The sequence below is a fragment of the Cololabis saira genome, chromosome 16 (assembly GCF_033807715.1).
Source record: "Cololabis saira isolate AMF1-May2022 chromosome 16, fColSai1.1, whole genome shotgun sequence".
Classification (NCBI taxonomy): Eukaryota; Metazoa; Chordata; class Actinopteri; order Beloniformes; family Belonidae; genus Cololabis; species Cololabis saira.
This window is the reverse complement of record NC_084602.1, coordinates 10,662,477-10,681,536: the sequence shown is the minus strand read 5'-3', so window position 1 is coordinate 10,681,536 and position 19,060 is coordinate 10,662,477. Positions and strand designations below refer to the sequence as shown.

Genomic DNA, 19,060 nt, shown 5'->3' with positions numbered 1-19,060 from the left:
GGAAGGGGATGTAACAAAACAACAAAAGGAAAGAAAATGATTCACAGATCCACACAACTGAAGACAATCCCAAGGTAACTCAAAGCTTTTTCTGTGTCTCTGTCTGTCGACAAAGACTGGGCTCAACAGAGAAGCCGGCTCCAGCAGAGGTAAATCACCAGCGAACAGCCCTGAGTTACAGGGAAGCCGACCGAATGATGCAACCCAGGAAGGGATGCTCTGTGTGATGGCTTTTCTCTCCATCTTTCCAGTTGCTTTCTTTTATTATCTTTACACCGTATTTGTCTTTTGTACCTCTTCTCTCTTTAAGTGATTATTTTCTTTTATTTGATTCCTCCTTTGATACCTCAACTGCTGCAGTTCAGTAACTGTGACCCTGGTTTTAATAACTAAACTCTTCCACAGTCATGTAATGTTTGCCGTCACTGAGAGGACCGTGAACTCTGCTGCATGCCGTTATTACCAGTATTCCAGGTTAATGTGAGGCCAAGCGTGAACAGCTAAGTCTTGGTTGAAACTGCAGCATGCAACTGATCAATGACCTCAAACACCACAAAATCAAATTATCTGCAAAATACCAGCAAGCACCGTGCAGACTAAAGACAGAAATACCTTCAATGTCCAAACAACTGACACAAGTCTTGAGATTACTAAACAACATAGCAAATTATCAACCTCATAAAGGAGTGGATGCAACGCTGTTGTAATGAATGGGGAAGGTCCACTTTGTCCCTCTAGAGAGGCTCTAGTCAAGTCAAGCGCTCGCACATGAATTGTTGGGACTTAGAAAAGAGAGGATGTGGGAGAATCAATCCTCCATCGGTTTCAATTCATGTTGAATGCAACAAAGATGAAGTTATCAAAAGGAAGCCTATCGACTGTCAAGCCATGTGGAGCAAACGTAGGAACCTGGAACCTCTAACAGGAGGGAATTAATTAGTCTCCCCTTTTTTAAAACCTGTATTAGTGTGTGTGTGTCATGTGGCCCTAGAGTGTCTATAGGGGTGTGTGTGTGTGTGTGTGTGTGTGTGTGTAAAAAAAAAAAGATAAAAAATAATCTAATCATAATAGTGGGTCATAGTATTAGGCAAAAACGTATTGTTCTTCTGAGGTAACATTTTATCACTGTGTCATTATTCATTTAACAAAATCAAGCCAAAAAGAGAAGAATCATGTGGGCAATACAAAGTACCCCCATGTTTCAATAGCTCCCCTGGGGGGGCGCCAGAGATCTGTGGGAAACTTTGTCTGCTTTGAGAATATGCAGTTGTAAAAATTTAATTTGCGCATGTTAAATAAAAAAAAAATCATAATAACACACCTAATGGAATACAGTAATCCCTGTTTTTTTGCAGGGGTTACATTCCAAAAAAAACCTGTGATAGGTGAAATCCGCGAAGTAGCAACCTTTTTTTTTTTTTACAATTATTATACAAGGCTTCAAATCGCAGAGATCAGCACCGCCCCACCGCAACCCGATTAATTGGATTTGAAAGGGAGGAAATGAAAAAGGATTATGAAAAAAAATACAATAAGTACAATAGGACAAATTGTGACTGGCGCGTATTTCACTGCTCTTCTGACTGACGCTGCATCCTGACTCCGCCCGCGGTGCAGGTGTGGTTTTACATAGTTATGGGCAGTTGTTGTTGTTCTTTTTTTCTTCTGGGCAAAAATATTGTTATAAACCGACATGCCACCATCGATTATATTTAGCACCACATACCTGTCCGAGACAGCCTTCAGCGCCCTTGTAACAGCAAAAACAAAAGCACGCAAAAGACTTGATGTCCACCAGGACTTCAGGCTGCTGTCACAAGCATCACACCGACATCATCCCTGGTCAGAGGTTTGCAAGCCCAAGGTGGCCATTAGTTCATGAATGAACAGAATGACACAGAGTCATTCATAAGACATTGTTAGGAATAATTTATGAATGTCTTTGAATAATTTTAGTTTTTTGTACACTGGTGACAAACACAGGAAATTATTTCATTACTTATTACTATATCATTATTCAACATTTAATCATAGTACTACTCTGACAGGTTGTTAAAGGAAAAATGTTAAAATATTTTGCTCTCATATTAAAAAAGACATTTTTCAGAAATATTTTTATGTCCTTGCAGTTATTTTTTGTGCGTATTTTATACATTGGTGACACAAAATGAAGGTGAGAAAAACAAAGTCATACTGTACGTATACAGGGTAAACCAAAGAGAAATGTATCAAAAAAACATAATTAATGTTATTTTTTTCAATTAAAGATTTCTAACGAATCACTTTACTCTTTTGGTGCTAGTACGTACGGGTCGGGGGGCCTGGCTGGTCTTAGACACAAGTAGGGGGGGAACAAGGAAAAAAGGTTGGGAACCACTGAGCTAAAGCAATTTTTTCAGTTATTACTTTAACATTTTATCACATGTTTGTGGGGGAATTTTGGTCAATTCTTCTTTGATTGCCATTTCAGATCATCATGCATGCACTGCTATAGAATCTGAGTTGGACAAAAGTCTGGACTTCGACTAGGTCATTTCAGAATCTTACTGCTTTTATTCTGTTCTTTCTTTTATTCTTTTTTATTCTGGTGTAGATTTGTTCCAATGCTGTAGGATCATTGTCCTCACATTTGTCTCAAGAATATTATGGTCTGTAGTGGAGTCCATGGTCCACTCGATGACTGCAAAATTATCTGGTCGCAGACTATCACCTCCTGACAAAAGCTGTCTTATTTGTATCTAGAATACTCTGGTATACTCTGGAGGAGTTCATGGTCCACTCAATAGCTGCAGAACAAGACCAAACCATCACCCGTCCTCCACCACTGGGCTTTTATAGTGGGTATGAGGCTGAAATGCTGTGATTCATTTCCTCCAAACATGGTTCTGGAGATTGAGACCAAACAATTCCACCTTGGCCTCATGTGTCCGTGGGACATTGTTCCAGCACGACTGTAGCTGTTCAGTCTTCCTCTAAACATGCTGTCATGAACTCTTACATTTAACATGTTCACAGAGGCCTGGAGGCTCTGAGATGGAGTCCTTGGGATTTTTTTTCTCTCTTATTTTTCATTTTTAGAGTTTTTCTCAATCCAACATTAGCTAAGGTAAATATCCTGGGATGTAGATCACTGCTTTGAATGTTTCCCACGTGTGATAATCTTAGAACAATAAACCAATTGTTTCATTACCCTTTCTAAACTAATGGGGAGTAACAACTGTTTTTCTCTTTTTTTGGGCTCTAGTGGCCCTTTATTCAAGTTGCAGACAGGAAGGGGGTAGAGAGAGAAAATAGGGATGACATGCAGCAAAGGTGCGCAGGCCGGGATTCAAACCTGCGACCGCTGCAGGAGGACTGTAGCCTCAGTATATGAGCTGCTCGCTTAACCCACTGTGCCATTGAGTGGCCAAACAATTGTTTTTCTAAGAACACTGCTTACATCTTTCTCTCTTGGCATTGTGTTGTCACACACCTGAACCGCCAAACTGCCAAAACATCTACTTTTCTGGAGATCTGCATACCTGCTGATGATCAATTCATCAATAATAATGATTCGCAGCAGCTGACTGCAACTCCCCCTCTTAAATCCTGTGCAAGCAGTAATGGGGTACTTAGTATGATAAACTAGTTAATAACTGGATCCTGAGCTTCACTTCCACCATGAATGCAACACGAGTCCTCAGAAAAATCTCTGCTTGTTTTGTTTAGCACCATCTCGCTACTCTCCAGGACATCCGTGCACATCTCAGCCGTGCAGCTTCTGTTCAGTGGGGTGGAAAGCCTCGGCGTCATGGCCCAGTTGGACGCCAACAGCAGCCACCCAGCAAGCTAGCCACCCTGCTGATTGTGTTAGGCAATTAACATGCTAATTAAAATTCTCATTAAAATAAGAGAGGTATAAGAGAATGACCTGGGGCAGACCACTGGGCTTCAATTAGGTCAGGACAACTCGGGGACCGTGTATGTATGTGTGTGTGTGTGTGTGTGTGTGTGTCTGTGTCTGTGTCTGTGTCTGTGTGTGTGTGTGTGTGTGTGTGTGTGTGTGTGTGTGTGTGTGTGTGTGTGATGCCACTGGACCGTTGCGTTGCTGTTTGCATGTTTGACAGAAAATGTCAGATAACAAGTAAGAACTTCCAGTGACAGCACACGCTGTTCATGCAGCGTGGAGGGAGAACACATGCATCACTTATTCTGTGCAAACGAGTGCACAGCAGGTTTTCCTGATTAGCTTGCATTTGCACAAATATTGATCCCTGTCAAAAAGCCTTTTCCCTTAGATACGAGGCTTGTATTCATTGGTTAGCCCGACAGCTAGCCCCGGTTGAAATAGAGGCTTACTGGTGAGTGTGTACTTCAGAAATTTGTCCTTCAGAAAAGCCAGATTACGGAATTAAATCACGTGTTCATCTATAGTGTTGCTGGGCAAAAAAAAGGAGCAAAGTAAAGTCAAAACGCTGCAGGTGTTTCCTTTGAGGATAATGAGGATCTCAGACCAGCTGAACTAATGAGGACAAACGGTGCCAACTTTTTCGACTTCTGGTTCCAAAAACACTGCAACACTATTTAAAATGTAAAAAAAATATATATATAAAAACAGCTTCATCCAATGATGAGAAACTGGCTCAACTGTTGTTGCTGGTACCTCTGAGTTTAAACAAAAAAAACATTTTTTAAAACAGAATGACAATGCTCATTTAAGTCATAAATTTAATTGTAGAGTAGTTGAGTAACTTTAACCCCGATGGAAAAACCAGGTGGGTTTTGGCAGTCCTCCTCAATTCTCCATCACAGACATAAATTCCAACAATTACCCCCGTAGCTTCTCAGTACCTTGAATACATGCCCTTCAACCACTGCGGCGCACCGTTGTTTCTTCATAAAATGAATCAACTCTGCTTAACCCCAGTAACTCTTTGCTCACACAGTCCTGTAACAACTAAATCTAAATCATCTACGTGGACCTTCAGTCCACGAAACACAGCTGTGCCCTTAAGCTCTGGTCTTCACACAACTAGTGTAGTTTAAATCAGCTGTACAAAATGTCGTCAGACATCTGCTGTAATGCATTTCTGTGATGAAGACATGATTACATACACAGTTTGAGTAGTTTGATGGTAATGTACTTAGTATGCCTCTTTATCATTTTGCAGTCCAGTTTATTAAATTCCTGGTGGATTAATGATCTGCCTCCTCCGTCACGTCTTTATTTTAGGCGTCTTATTGAGTGGCTGGTGAGAGCACTTCCCAATTACATAATCGAAAATGAAACTTTATTCACAAGGTCTGTACAAAGAAACAAGATATTTGATTGGACAGACCTTGTCTCTCAAAGTTCAGTAGAAAATACAATAAAAAAAAAAATTATAACAGCTATAGCCTTCAAAGAAAATGTGTCCATTATTTAAAATAAAGTAAGAATATTTACTGGCATGAAGATATTTCATAAATATCCGATACACTCTGACTATTGCAAGTTGAGCAGAGTGACAGCCTGAGGGAAGAAACTGTTAAATATTTGAATACATATAATTTCCCATAAATTAATAAAGTTTTACTGAACCCAAGTGAACTCAAAGTTTTAGGCACCACTGTCCATCATCACGTTCTGCTTATCTCAGTCTGGCTGTCCATCCAGATTAATGTTTTGGTCCCATTATTACAATACAGACAGAAAATACCCCATATTTCATCACCATGATTGTTTTCCATTGTTCTTGTTGTTTATTGTGCTGGTCTGCTCCCCTCCCTTTTCTCTTCTGTGCATGTTTGCAGGCCAGAGCTTCAGGAGCTGCATGCTGCCCTGCAGTCCCCCCTCTGATCATCCCACTGCTGCTTCCACCCGTCTGTATGGATGTCTGGTAGATACCTGCTGACATCCTGACCTGCAGTCCGCCCCTCCAATCACCTCCGTGTCTGCTGTCTACATCTGTTTATATAGTCATCCCTGTAGTGCACCAGTTAGCCATTGTGTTTGTGTCTCTCTGTTCTTCATTCTCTCTGTCTGTTTTCTCTTTTCCTGCTCTGCCCAGCTAAACTCCGACAGGAGGGTCCCCCCTTATGATCCAGGTCTTGCTCAAACTTTCTTCCCCCCTAAAGGGGAGTTTTTCCTTGCAAATGTTCGGCTTAAGGTTTTTCTCCCTCTACGACAGTTTTTACCTGCCATTGTTCATGTTATGTTTATGTAATATTTGCTCGGAGGTCATGTTCTGGTCTCTGGAAAGATCCTAGAGACAACTTCTGTTGCAATAGACCCTATATAAATAAAATGTTATTTGAATTTGAAATACAGTGATAATATTAGAAGTGACTGATAATCATTCCGCTGATTATAGGTAATATTTTTAATAATCAACCAACATCGGCCATTGAAAACCCCCCAGATGGACCTCTAGATAATATGTACACAAAACAAAAACACAATGTTCAAATCAAAAGACCAACTGGAGCTCACGTTAGCAGCGTCGCAGCAACGCTCGCTGTGTGGAAAAAGTCCTGCCCCGTGTTTGACTTCACTGGCTAGCTCAAGCTGTGTGTCTGCAATTTACTGGCTGATGGTACCAGTAAAGTTTGAAAATGTGAAAATTCCCCAGCTGTTGACAGAACACTATCCAGAGCTCAGTTTTTGACATCACGCATGCTTCCAGACGACGCAGTGGAAGCCTAAGCACTGGGTCCCACCAGGTTGATGCACAGCAGAGCAGACATAAGGAACTGTGCGCTGTATCGCTGACGGGACCACTCTCATCGACTAGTGTGGCTGTGATTCACACTGGCCGGCGTGGTGCAGCCAGTCCACAGCGCTTCCATGCCTAGTGGGACCCAGGGGTGAAGATAGGAGCCAGGTCTACACCCAGACTCCACCACACAGTAGATGGTGCTAGAACGAAGCCAGACACAACAGTGGTATCGAGGAATCGATCGATTTTCAAAATCAAACGCCACGACTGGGCTCCAACTTGTCATCAATATTATATTAACCTTGCGATGAAGCCTGTTGAAGTCAAATTCAGCTTTTTCAAAGTCTTCAAGGTTTTCATATGCCGCTCTGCAATCACAACAAAATCCGCCAATTATTGTTTTTTCTTCCTACAAGTTTATAACCCCTTTTGCTATGAAATGTTCTCTAACTCCTTGGTTATCTGAAAGCCATGTTGATTGGTAAACTCTTCTTCAACTCCTCTTCCATTTCTGAGGTTAGACCAGAAATGCCCAGGTGTGCTAACTGCCCCGCTGCCCCCTCACCTGATGTTTTGAGGTTTTCGGGTTGCTCGTATTGGTAAGAAGTTTCAAATCAATAAACTACTGTGGTCAAGAAACTACATACTGTTTTCCCTATTCCTTGACTATGTGTTACGTTTGCAGATGCCCTTTAAAAATTTTGAATGTTCCTGGGATTAAAAAGACCTTGATAGGAATGAAAACCAGGAATTCCCATAGTTAATTGTCTTACCACACCCGCCAAGTAAGCATGAAAACTGTTAGAAAGGGAGTTGACTAAAAACACCATTGTCCCGGAAACAACTTCCTATTTCCCCTCTGGAGGAAGGACGGCCGTGTTAACAGCCCTCCATCAATCATTCCTTTATGTGAGAGCAACTTGACGGATGCCACTCTGAGCTAAAGGTACATGACAGCCTGCTTGGAGCTCAACTGCATGTAAACTGATGTGAAGGTGCAAAATAAAGGACATTTATAGATCTGGTTAATATTTCTATAGTAATATTAACGCAGTTAAACACAATAACACAAAAGATTGCAGGTCTGAAAACTGCAGTGGTCTTAGATAAGTGATTGTTGCTGCCCGTCAATGTAGAAAGGGTTATAAAGACATTTCCAAACAATCTGGAGTTCAAGGTTCCACACAGAGAAAGATTATTCACAAACTAAAAGAATTCAAGACGGCTACCAATCATGCAGGGAGCGAGTTTGCCCCAAGATCAGATGGTGCAATGCTCAAAGTATCTAATAATCCAAGAGCTCCATCTCAAGAGCCTGAAATGTTAAAGTTCATGACAATTATAAGAAATTTGAACAAATACAGCTTGTTTGGAAGAGTTTCTTAGACAAAGCCACTTTTGTCTAAAAAAAAATAATTAAAGCACAACTGAAGTTCTCAAAACTTCATCTGAAGAAATCACAAATGTCTGGAACAATGTCCTGGGACAGATGAGACCGCAGTGGAGCTGTATAGGCCTGATATCCAGCACCATGTTGGACAAAAACCAGACGCCAATTGTCAAATCGTGGTTTTCACCTGGTCAAAGGTCCAGACCTACAGTATACTCCGCTGAAATACTGTGGGGGAACCGTAAGAGAGCTGCGCATAAAAAATAAATAAATAATAACCCTCAAACTGAAGCAACGTTGTGAAGAAGAACAGACTGACATTCCTCCACAACCATGTGAGACACTGTTACAGGAAATGACAATGAAACAAATACTTTTTCTGTTTTTTGGGGGATTAATTTCTTAAATAATTAAATGCACAGTGAAAAGGAAGGGTCTTTGCAAGGAAGATCCCTGCAACAGGATGCTACGTGCACACAGCGCATTACAGGTCTTTTCTATTACAGACCTCATTTGATGTTATTCTGAACTCAGGAGCGAGAACAACCTTAAAATTTTTCCTTAAATCTCTTGAGTCCATGAAAGTCTTTGACAATATCTGATAAAATAATAAGGGATTTTTATTATTTTAGCCTTGCGATCATCAATCTGACTCATTTAGTAACGTTTTTAGGAAGAACTATGCATTTATAACTGTTATTTCAACTACAACAAATATCATGAAATCATCATGAAATTTGTGATTACTGTTTATAATTTCTCGTAAGTTTCCTCAATTAAATCAGAAACGGATTTAATTGATTTAATCAATTAAATCAGAAACTGATTTAATTGAACCTCGCGTTGGAAGTGAGTTCCACCAGGGTGGCAAGGTGACCAAGCAAGAACCTTGTGTGTCAAATTGGAAAAAAATCTCTTTTGCTAAAATGTCAAAATTGGGCTTCAAGTGGACTTTTCAGAAAACCTGTTGGTGAAGTCATAGGTTTGTTGACTTGTTTTCATACAGTCTGTATTTTTTGACTTCCATTTGTTCTCCTGTGTACATGGCCTTAAACTTTATTAAAGGGCACGATATTCCCTTAACAATTTGACAGTAAAAGTGTCAATACAGTAAAGAACTACAATATGTGGCCCTTAAAATGAACTATCCACTAGTCCACCATCTCTGTGTCCGTTCCCTGGATGTTCACCAGAGGGAGGGGCTTTGTGGTGGAAGTCCACTACCAGCTCCTGCGTTTTCCCAGCATTAATCTGGAGGCGGTTCTGCTGGGAACAGTCTACAAAGCTGTTTCTATAAGACCAGGCTGGTACTCTCAGTTGCATCCTCCCATCATGTAACTATCTGTTTTTGGATTGTTTATAGTAGTGTGCACAACATAAGAAGACAAGGTCAGTGATATGAATAAATACAGAACATCTTAATATTTGAAAAGGATCACTTATTTAACAATCAGCATTCTATTTCAATTTCACTCAGAATGGCAATTCCTTCTGCAATTATGAGCAGAGTTATTTACATGGCCGCCTGCCCGTCTTGAGTGTGAGTCAGAGGTAAGATGCATGACCTCGGGCGGTAGGGTGGCTGGTGTTCATCCCGGCCCGCTGTGGAATGGAACGCATCCGCCGCGTCAAAAAGAAATGGAGCAGGAAATTGGGTTAGTTTCGCTCTTTCCCCTTCTTGTGTCTCTGAGCGATCCCCTCCAAGCACGCATACACTCCGAGACACACACAAACTCCCCTCGGCCCTGCCTAATAGCAGAGAGACCTGGGACTTCATGTAAGTGTGCGAGTGTGCGCTGATGTTTGTTTGAGTGCAGAGGATTAGAGTGGTGGTCGGCCTAAGCCACCAAACACACTTAATCTAAAGTCATCCAGGCAGCGAGTATGTGTGATGGGGGGTTGATGAGGGGACAGGGGACCTATTACACACACTGTTGGGCGTGCGCAGATAAAAACATAAAACTGGGAAAACACACAGTCTCAAACACAATTTCTAGCGGTAAATGCAGAAGATGATAAAGGTGTGTGTTAAGGAAGCGACAAAGGTGGACAGGGGAGCTCACACATTCTTAACGTTGTGTGGGTGATAAATCTCTCTGCTGAGGGGATAGACAGGAATGTGGATGCTCGGGGTAGCACACAAACTCTCTCCCGCACTCTCACTCCTCTGTTTCTATGACAACTGCTCTGGGAGGGGAGGGAGGGGGGAGATAAATTGAAAGAGGACAGCAATCATTTCATCACTGATCAAAATTAAAGCCCGGCTTTGAGATGGAGCTGGGAGAAACACAAATGGGAACGAGGAAGGTGGGAGGCAGGTAGAAGGAGGAGGCATGGGGGGGGTCTGCCCATGCATGAAAGTAAGGGATCATTTCATCAAGCAGCATACATAAATGATGATGGAGATCGTCACAAAAAGTGTGAAATGCTCAGAAGAGTCAATGAGAAAACAGACTTGCAACTCGTAACTAATTATGTTGGATTTTAGCACTTGTGGTCAAAATGTCATAATTATAGTTTAGTAACTTTAATCAGGAATGGAAACTTTGGATTTCTCCAGATATCCAAGTGATGTTCATAAAAGAAATGACAAAAAAAGTAGAAAATGCAAAAATATAAAGATTACTTTGATTTGTATGTAAAGGCAGACCCCATGAACCAAAGTTAATTCAAGTCTCTTCAACCTCACTGAATGTGTTAATACTGTGGCTACAAAAAGTATTACAACATTTTGGAATTTACTGGATTAATTTGCAAACATCAGACATAATCCCTACTGTGAAGCACGGTGGAGGGAGCATCATGACTCAGGACCCGGACAACTTGGCACTATGGAAGGGAATATGAATGAAGAAGTTAAGTGATGCAGCAGGACCTTGAGTTTACTATGGTGTTAAAACCAGCTCAGACTGGCTTCAGGAAAACAAATCAGAGCATCCCAAAGTGCTTGCTTGAAAACAAAGTAGCTAACTCCACAGGTTCACTTACTTGTTCCTCCAGCACTGTGGATGTTTAACGAGTGTGTTCAATAAAAAAAAAGTAGAAATTATAACTGTTTGTGAATTATCAGCTGAAGCACAGTGTGTTTGTGTTATTGTTTCGTAGAAGAAGGTCAAACCACATTTTAAGGTGGATTTAAGGACTGTAGCACATTCCAAAAAGAGTAGAAAAAATAAAGCTTTTACACTTTCCAATGTTTCCATTCCTTCTCCCAATTCTAAAAGATGTTGAGAATACAAACATGTTTTAGCGGTGTTGTAAAACAATACTGCAAACTTTCTTTCAGAAACTCTAAACACATTCTATGCTGGGGACAGGACAGACCCGGAAACGGACCAGTTCAGGAATTACGTTTGTATCGTCTGAGACTTACAACAAGATAGCAGTAACTGGACGGAAATGCTCTTTATAAATGTTCCTTTTTATACATTTTTGTTACACATACAAAGTTATAATGACTGTTTTGTTCGTAGGAGCCATATCCATATCTTCAGTGAAATGACACTTTTTTTAATCTTGTCAGAGGTTTAAAATTGCAATTTATTTTAAAAGTAGCTCCAAAGTCTCCTGTGCTAACATTAGTTGCTATTTTGTTTAAACTTCAAGAAGATTCCTTCATGCATCAAAACAAGGCAGAGCTTTCATTGGTTGTTGACACCAATGATGGGATTCCATGAGAGTTCCATAAGACAGGATATAGGACATTAACTAACTATTAAATATTATTGATTTCACAGGAGCGCAATCCGACTCCTACAGGGTTTTTCATGCATTTCCTCCAACTCTGGGGAACTAGACAGTATTAGCCTTAGTCTTTCTGCACACTCAACTCTTCTTTTACAGCTTAAAAAATGCAAATTTTTAGTCCAATGACTCAAAAGTGTCAAATTATGAATATGAATTTATACAAAAAAGTGAGTGTATAATGTCATATATACGTACACTCGCCTTTTCATTGGGTTTAAATTGTCTCACCCTCTGCAGAGAAGGTGATTGGCTACAACCTTCCATCAGGACCCTGAAGTGTGCAGGAAAGATTGCAGCAGACCCCTCCCACCCCAGACACAAACTGTTTCAGACTCTTCCCTCTGGCAGGAGGCTGCGGTCCATCAGGACCAAAACCTCATGCCATAAAAACAGCTTTTTCCCGACTGCAGCTGGCTTCGTCAACAAGGCCCCAGACCGCCCTCTCCCCCGTCTACCACAGACTGCCCCCCCACCCCACTCTACGTTACATTAACAGAAATCCTGTCCAATCCTGACCTTATGTGTTACATCAACGCACATCCCAGGTCACCTCTGTACAGACTGTACAGACCAACATGATGTACATTTTTTCTTTTAATATTATTTGTTCTTTTGTATTGCACCAATCATCACAACAAATTCATTGTGTGTGTTAAACTACTTGGCAATAAACTTATTTCTGATTCTTATATTGAGTATGTAAGACCTGTGAAGGAATGATAAAAACTGGGACTGCAACGCAAATACAAGTGGCCATGATCGTGAATCATTTTATATTCAGGCTCATTTTTCTTATATTATTTGGTGGTGTGCGTAAGGTCTTGACCACACCGTTATGAGAGTTGCTGTATAATAGTTGGTTCATGCTCTCGGAGGTGGACTGGGAGCACATGAAAAGGTTACAGATGATCAATTTGACAGTGGTAGGGTTCATAAGGTCGCCCTCAAATCAACTAAAGCATATGGAATGCGATATTCAAGAAAAAGAAAAATACTGATGTGATTAACATAATGGCCTATTTGAATTTGAAAAAGGGATAGCTTATCAAATACTACAGCTACATGTGAATATGTGAATTAAATATGATAGGGTTTTGAGTAATGGTTTCCATCAGGTAAGCTATCATCACACAACACAGTTGAGTGTGTGCAGTAAAAGGCTGCTTTTGGTGTTTTTTCTCACTCATCAGGAGCCCATTTGTTTATTTGAATGAAAAGTTTTAATACAGTCAAGCTGGTTTTTAACCAGGATTGTGAGGAACATATGGCAAGAGTATCAATCATTTCTGCCTTCTTTTCTGCTCATTGTGCTCCAATTTTGTCGCTCACACACAGATACACACCAGAGAAGGTGTAGCGAATCCTTCTTCACTGCAACACCGCACTGCTTTTCAGTATGCATCTGGCACTGCATGAACGACTGTAGGCCTGACAGCAGGCCTGACAGCTATTACACAGCTCAGTATGTGTCTGCATGTGTGTGTTTGTGTGCTGCGCCCCTCACTGTGGACTGTGGGTCCAAGAACGAGTTCAGGAAATAACTGCAAACCAGTGACAAACATATCCTGCACAAACATTTATAAAGAAGGAAAGAGCTTCATGCCCAGTGGCCAGTTAGCCAGTCTAATGTTATTCAAACACTTAAAGCCAGGACAAGCATGCGGTTGATTCTTCACAAACTAATACCATGAATATATAAAATACATTTTCACTTTTTTATCTCTTCAATTCTTTTTTCCAGACAATTTTAAGTACCTAACAGAATAGTTACTGACGTTGCACATAAAGGTTGAGATTATGGTTCTGTACTTATTTCCTAAAGACGTAAAGTCAAAGCGAAACATTGCTGTCAACAGTTCAGATCAGTCCTTGGACTGTTATGATCACTGAAGTAAACCTCGTCTCAAAAGAACCAATAACATAAGTGGCACAAGTGGTACATGTTCAAGGAATTCAATGTTTTAAAGTCAATAGAAGTAAATGGAAGCCCCATTCAAAACAAACAAAATGAGAACAGACCACAAACCAGCCACGCAATGGTCCATCAGATCTGGGCTCTCCTGACCTCCTAACACCTTCACCCCTAAATGCCAGCAAGGGGAAGAATAATCTCAGCATCAGGAAGAAAGCACGACAGTGTGTCAGCCCAGACACTGGTTAAAGTTCCACATTTGCTTTATAAATACCAGAGGGTTATGATCAGTATACACAGTGACTGAGAAACAAGATGAACAAATATAAACCTCAAAATTTTTAGGAGCAAGCTCCAATGCGAGTGCCTTCATCTCAATGGTTAAATAGGCCTTTTGGTGCCTCTTAAATCTTTTGGAGAAGTAACAAAAGATGTGCTCCACTCCAGTATCACTGGTGTCCACCGCAAGTTTACAAGGCAACTCCAATGAAGGTGGAGCACGAACTGGTGCATGGGTCAACAGTGGCCTATTGGCAATCATTCGGCCGGATGAATGTTACTTTTGGGCTAAAAAAAATAAAATAAAAAAAATCGGTGAGCGGAGCAGCAACCGTGGAAAAATTCCAACAGAAGATTTGGTAATAAGAGGCCTTGCTAGAAGAAGGCCCAAAAACTGTGTTATGGCTTCTATTTTTGAGTCCATTGGCTTAGCTCAGTATTTTTCAGTTCCAGCCCATGGACCCCCCTGTCCTGCATGTTTTAGATGTTGGCTTGCATCAAAACATCCAATTCTAATAAATGCACCTTGTCATCACAACTCTGTTGATGACACAACTACAGGTAAAAGCCAGTAAATTAGAATATTTTGAAAAACTTGATTTATTTCAGTAATTGCAGTCAAAAGATGTAACTTGTACATTATATGTATTCATTGCACACAGACTGGTGCATTCAAATGTTTATTTCATTTAATTTTGATGATTAGAAGTGGCAACAAATGAAAATCCAAAATTCTGTGTGTCACAAAATTAGAATATTGTGTAAGGGTTACATTTTGAAGACACCTGGTGCCACAAACTAATCAGCTGATTAACTCAAAATACCTGCAAAGGGCTTTAAATGGTCTCTCAGCCCAGTTCTGAAGCCTACACAAACATGGGGAAGACTTCAGATTTGACAGCTGTCCAAAAGGCGACCATCGACACATTGCACAAGGAGGGCAAGACACAAAAGGTTATTGCTGAAGAGGCTGGCTGTTCTCAGAGCCCTGTGTCCAAACACATTAATGGAGAGGCAAAGGGAAGGAAAAACTGTGGTAAGAAAAAGTGTTCAAGCGATAGGGATCACCGCGCCCTGGTCAAGATTGTGAAAAAAACCCCATTCAAAAATGTGGGGGAGATTCACAAGGAGTGGAAAGCTGCTGGAGTCAGTGCTTCAAGATCCACCACCAAGAGACGCTTGAAAGACACGGGTTTCAACCGCTGCATACCTCGTGTCAAGCCACTGTTGACCAAGAAACAGCGCGAAAAGCGTCTCACCTGGGCTAAGGAAAAAAAGAGCTGGACTGCTGCTGAGTGGTCCAAAGTCATGTTTTCTGACGAAAGCATTTCCTTTGGAAATGGAGGTCCCAGAGTCTGGAGGAGGACAGGAGAGGCACAGGATCCACGTTGCCTGAAGTCTAGTGTAAAGTTTCCACCATCAGTGATGGTCTGGGGTGCCATGTCCTCTGCTGGTGTCGGTCCACTCTGTTTCCTGAGATCCAGGGTCAACGCAGCAGTCTACCAGCAAGTTTTAGAGCACTTCATGCTTCCTGCTGCTGACCTGCTCTATGGAGATGGACATTTCAAGTTCCAACAGGACTTGGCGCCTCCACACAGCGCAAAATCTACCCGTGCCTGGTTTACGGACCATGGTATTTCTGTTCTAAATTGGCCAGCCAACTCCCCTGACCTTAGCCCCATAGAAAATCAGTGGGGTATTGTGAAAAGGAAGATGCAGAATGCCAGAAGAGTTGAAGGCCACTATCAGAGCAACCTGGGCTCTCATAACACCTGAGCAGTGCCAGAAACTCATCGACTCCATGCCACGCCGCATTAATGCAGTAATCGAGGCAAAAGGAGCTCCAACCAAGTATTGAGTATTGTACATGCTCATATTTTTCATTTTCATACTTTTCAGTTGGCCAACATTTCTAAAAATCCCTTTTTTGTATTTGCCTTAAGTAATATTCTAATTTTGTGACACACGGAATTTTGGATTTTCATTTGTTGCCACTTCAAATCATCACAATTAAATGAAATAAACATTTGAATGCATCAGTCTGTGTGCAATGAATACATATAATGTACAAGTTACACCTTTTGACTGCAATTACTGAAATAAATCAAGTTTTTCAAAATATTCTAATTTACTGGCTTTTACCTGTATGTAATTGTATTGCAATGTACTGAAGCAGGGTAGCTGAATTATGCAGGACAGGGTGGCCTGAGGACTGTAATTGAGAAACACTGGCTTAACCTGACCTCTGCCCGCTACTCTACCCAACCAGACCACAATAGCACAGCCAAACTCGCACCTCAACAAGTTAAGATTTGCCTAAGTCAGTTTTTTAAACATCAGTCTTAACTGTTTGAAATGCTCTCCCAAACAGCTGAAATACACAACAATATCATCAAGATAAGCTTCACATCCAGGTACCCCTGTTAAAACTTTGTTCACTACTCGTTGAAATGAAGCAGGTGCATTATGTGGACCAAAAGCCATCACAATGTACTGCAAAACAATCATCCGGAATCACAAATGCATTTATCACTTTTGCCCTGGGGTTACTGGAACCTGCCAGAGAACTTTTAACAGAGTTGATTTAGTTACAAAAACAGTGGAGCCAAGACAATCGACACGGTCTTCCAAATGGCAATCTGGCATCGTGACACCATTAACTTTTCATAAGTCTGCACAAAAGCAGCCAGTTCCATCAGATTTATCAGCTAAGACACAAAGGGAACTCCAGGAACTACAGCTTGGTTCTGCAGAGTTCACCCTATAAGGATGTTGCTTTATTGGGGCAGCGTCACCCACATAAATGTTGTTCTCCAAACAGTCAGGGAAGCAGGGAACGGTGAGAAGTAATAAGACTAATCACTTCACCTCATTGGGTCGGTCAGATGCAAAAGGTACGAGTCAAGGTGAGCCAGGGTGTCAGAATCTTTCAAGCAGCCCTGTAATGTGTCAGCGATGGCTCATCGATTTCCAGTTCAGCCCTGGACAGCTCCTGTACAACACTTTCCTCACCTGCTCTCACCAAGGAATGTATTGTATTACAACCATTTGAAGTAAATGGGAGCCCCAGCCAAAACAAATAGAATAATAAGAACAATAGAGACTCAGCGACTATTGTCACTACATCTATGATGTTGCACTAAAACCATCATAACACAGACAGTTTAGTTCCCACCTATAGGTCAGACTTTCTGCTTTCGCCGATCTGCAGAGCAGCACGCTGGACCCAGACAAGTCAAGTGCATATACTGAACCCCAGTCAGCCTAGTTTCCTTCACAAATCAAACACTTTTCTTGAGAGAAATCTTGTATAGAATAAAACGAGAAAAGGAAAATATTTATAAAGAAGAACTAGCAGATCCACTGGGATGGAAAACAAACCAGATCCTTGCTGCCCCGTCGTAAACCTCAGCTTTTAAAATGAGGCTGGCTAAACATGGCAACAAGATAAGTGTTCCCTCCACCGCTGTGATGATGCTCCTGTGCATGTTAATGTTTCACTGACAATGTGTAGGCCATTTCACCACATCATCTGCCCCTTTCATACACAGGCTAATTACACAGCCAAAAACTGACGGAGAATTCTTCCGGTAACAAGCATTACGGAGCTTACCGACATGATTCCAAATACAACCCGTTGGAGTGAAACACTGGTGGTGACAACTACTGAAAATAAAGCAATAAACACTGAAACATCTTCTGTCAGATACTTTCTTCTCCACATAACCATTTGCAATGGTAGCAAAGCTGTTTTGTTTTATTTGTAACATTCAGATTAGTAAAGATCTTAAAAAACACACAGGCAAGATATGATCTCTGGCAAATTATAATACAGTATTAATTAGGAAGGCTGGATTCTTACCGGATTATAAAAAATATTAATAAATCAGATTTGGGCTGGTAATGTGAATAAAACCTAAGCTGCAGCCACTGCTGCAGTCTATGACCACAGCGGATGTGATTGATAAATAAATAAAGATGGAAACGACACATTCCACATTTGTGGTCATATATATTCCTACATTTGTACATTTTCAGATTACTGCCAAAAACCTGAAGTGACCTCCCTGACTGTAAATAGAAAGAAGTACATCAGCTACTGACTATGAAATATCAGTAACAACGCAACATCCTTATTGTTTCCTATTTCATTAATATTGTGTAAAAGCCATATTATTCCATGCAAACACGTAAACACTTTAAGCCTATATTGTTCACTTTGGAAGCACTCAAACTTAATAATGGCCTTTGCCCTGATTTCGACAACACCTTTCAGAAATGCATTTGTGAAACAGAAGTTGCCCAGAAATCCCATCAGCAGCTCCATGCAGCGGTGATCAGTGTCTGAATAATGGAAAAGTGAGAGCACACTGAGCCGATGGGATGACGAGATGTGAAAATTTGTCAGGGTTTTCCATTAAACACCCCTCTCCCTTCCCAGTATCGGAGGCGAGTATTCCATAATTTACATAATGCTGCATATTACATCAGTACAAAGTAGAACAGGACCCATCCATGTTTTATAAGCAGCGCTTTCTTTGTTTTTTTGACAGCGCTGTGTGTCTGGGAGACAGGAAGCTGTGGATACGGCGTTCCTCTTGAGGGTGTTGGATAACTAACTAAAGGTGTCTGTGACTGCCGGGCTGAACTCCCTGTAATGATTTCCGAGCAGGGCAGCTGGGTTTGGCGTGACCGAGCAGCGGACAACCAACACACGTGCGTGTTAGAGTGCGCGATTCTGTATGTGTGTGTTGGCCTGTCGTTGCTGTTTTTGTGTTCGCAGGTGAGCAGGGACCCCTCAAAGGTCATCCGAGGAGTCAGTGGAGCATGCCAACGACCTGCCATCACATGGCAGCCACACCGACCAGGCACACACGCAATCACACACACTTACAAACACACCAGCAGGCTGGATTTGTGTACAGGTGTGCACACACAACCGCCAAAACACACACACACACACACACACACACACACATGCAAGAGAGGAAAGGTACCAACAGCAAAGAGCAAATAGCACCAAAAGCCAGTCCCTCACTCCAGACCCACAAAAAA

The 19,060-nt window shown here is 41.3% G+C and overlaps 2 protein-coding genes across 2 annotated transcripts in view; both read right to left on the bottom strand.

Moving 5' to 3' along the window:
- Positions 1 to 19,060, bottom strand: part of adi1 (acireductone dioxygenase 1) — a 263,833-nt gene that overhangs the window by 121,795 nt on the left and 122,978 nt on the right. The window lies entirely within an intron of this gene.
- Positions 1 to 19,060, bottom strand: part of eipr1 (EARP complex and GARP complex interacting protein 1) — a 90,054-nt gene that overhangs the window by 13,628 nt on the left and 57,366 nt on the right. The window lies entirely within an intron of this gene.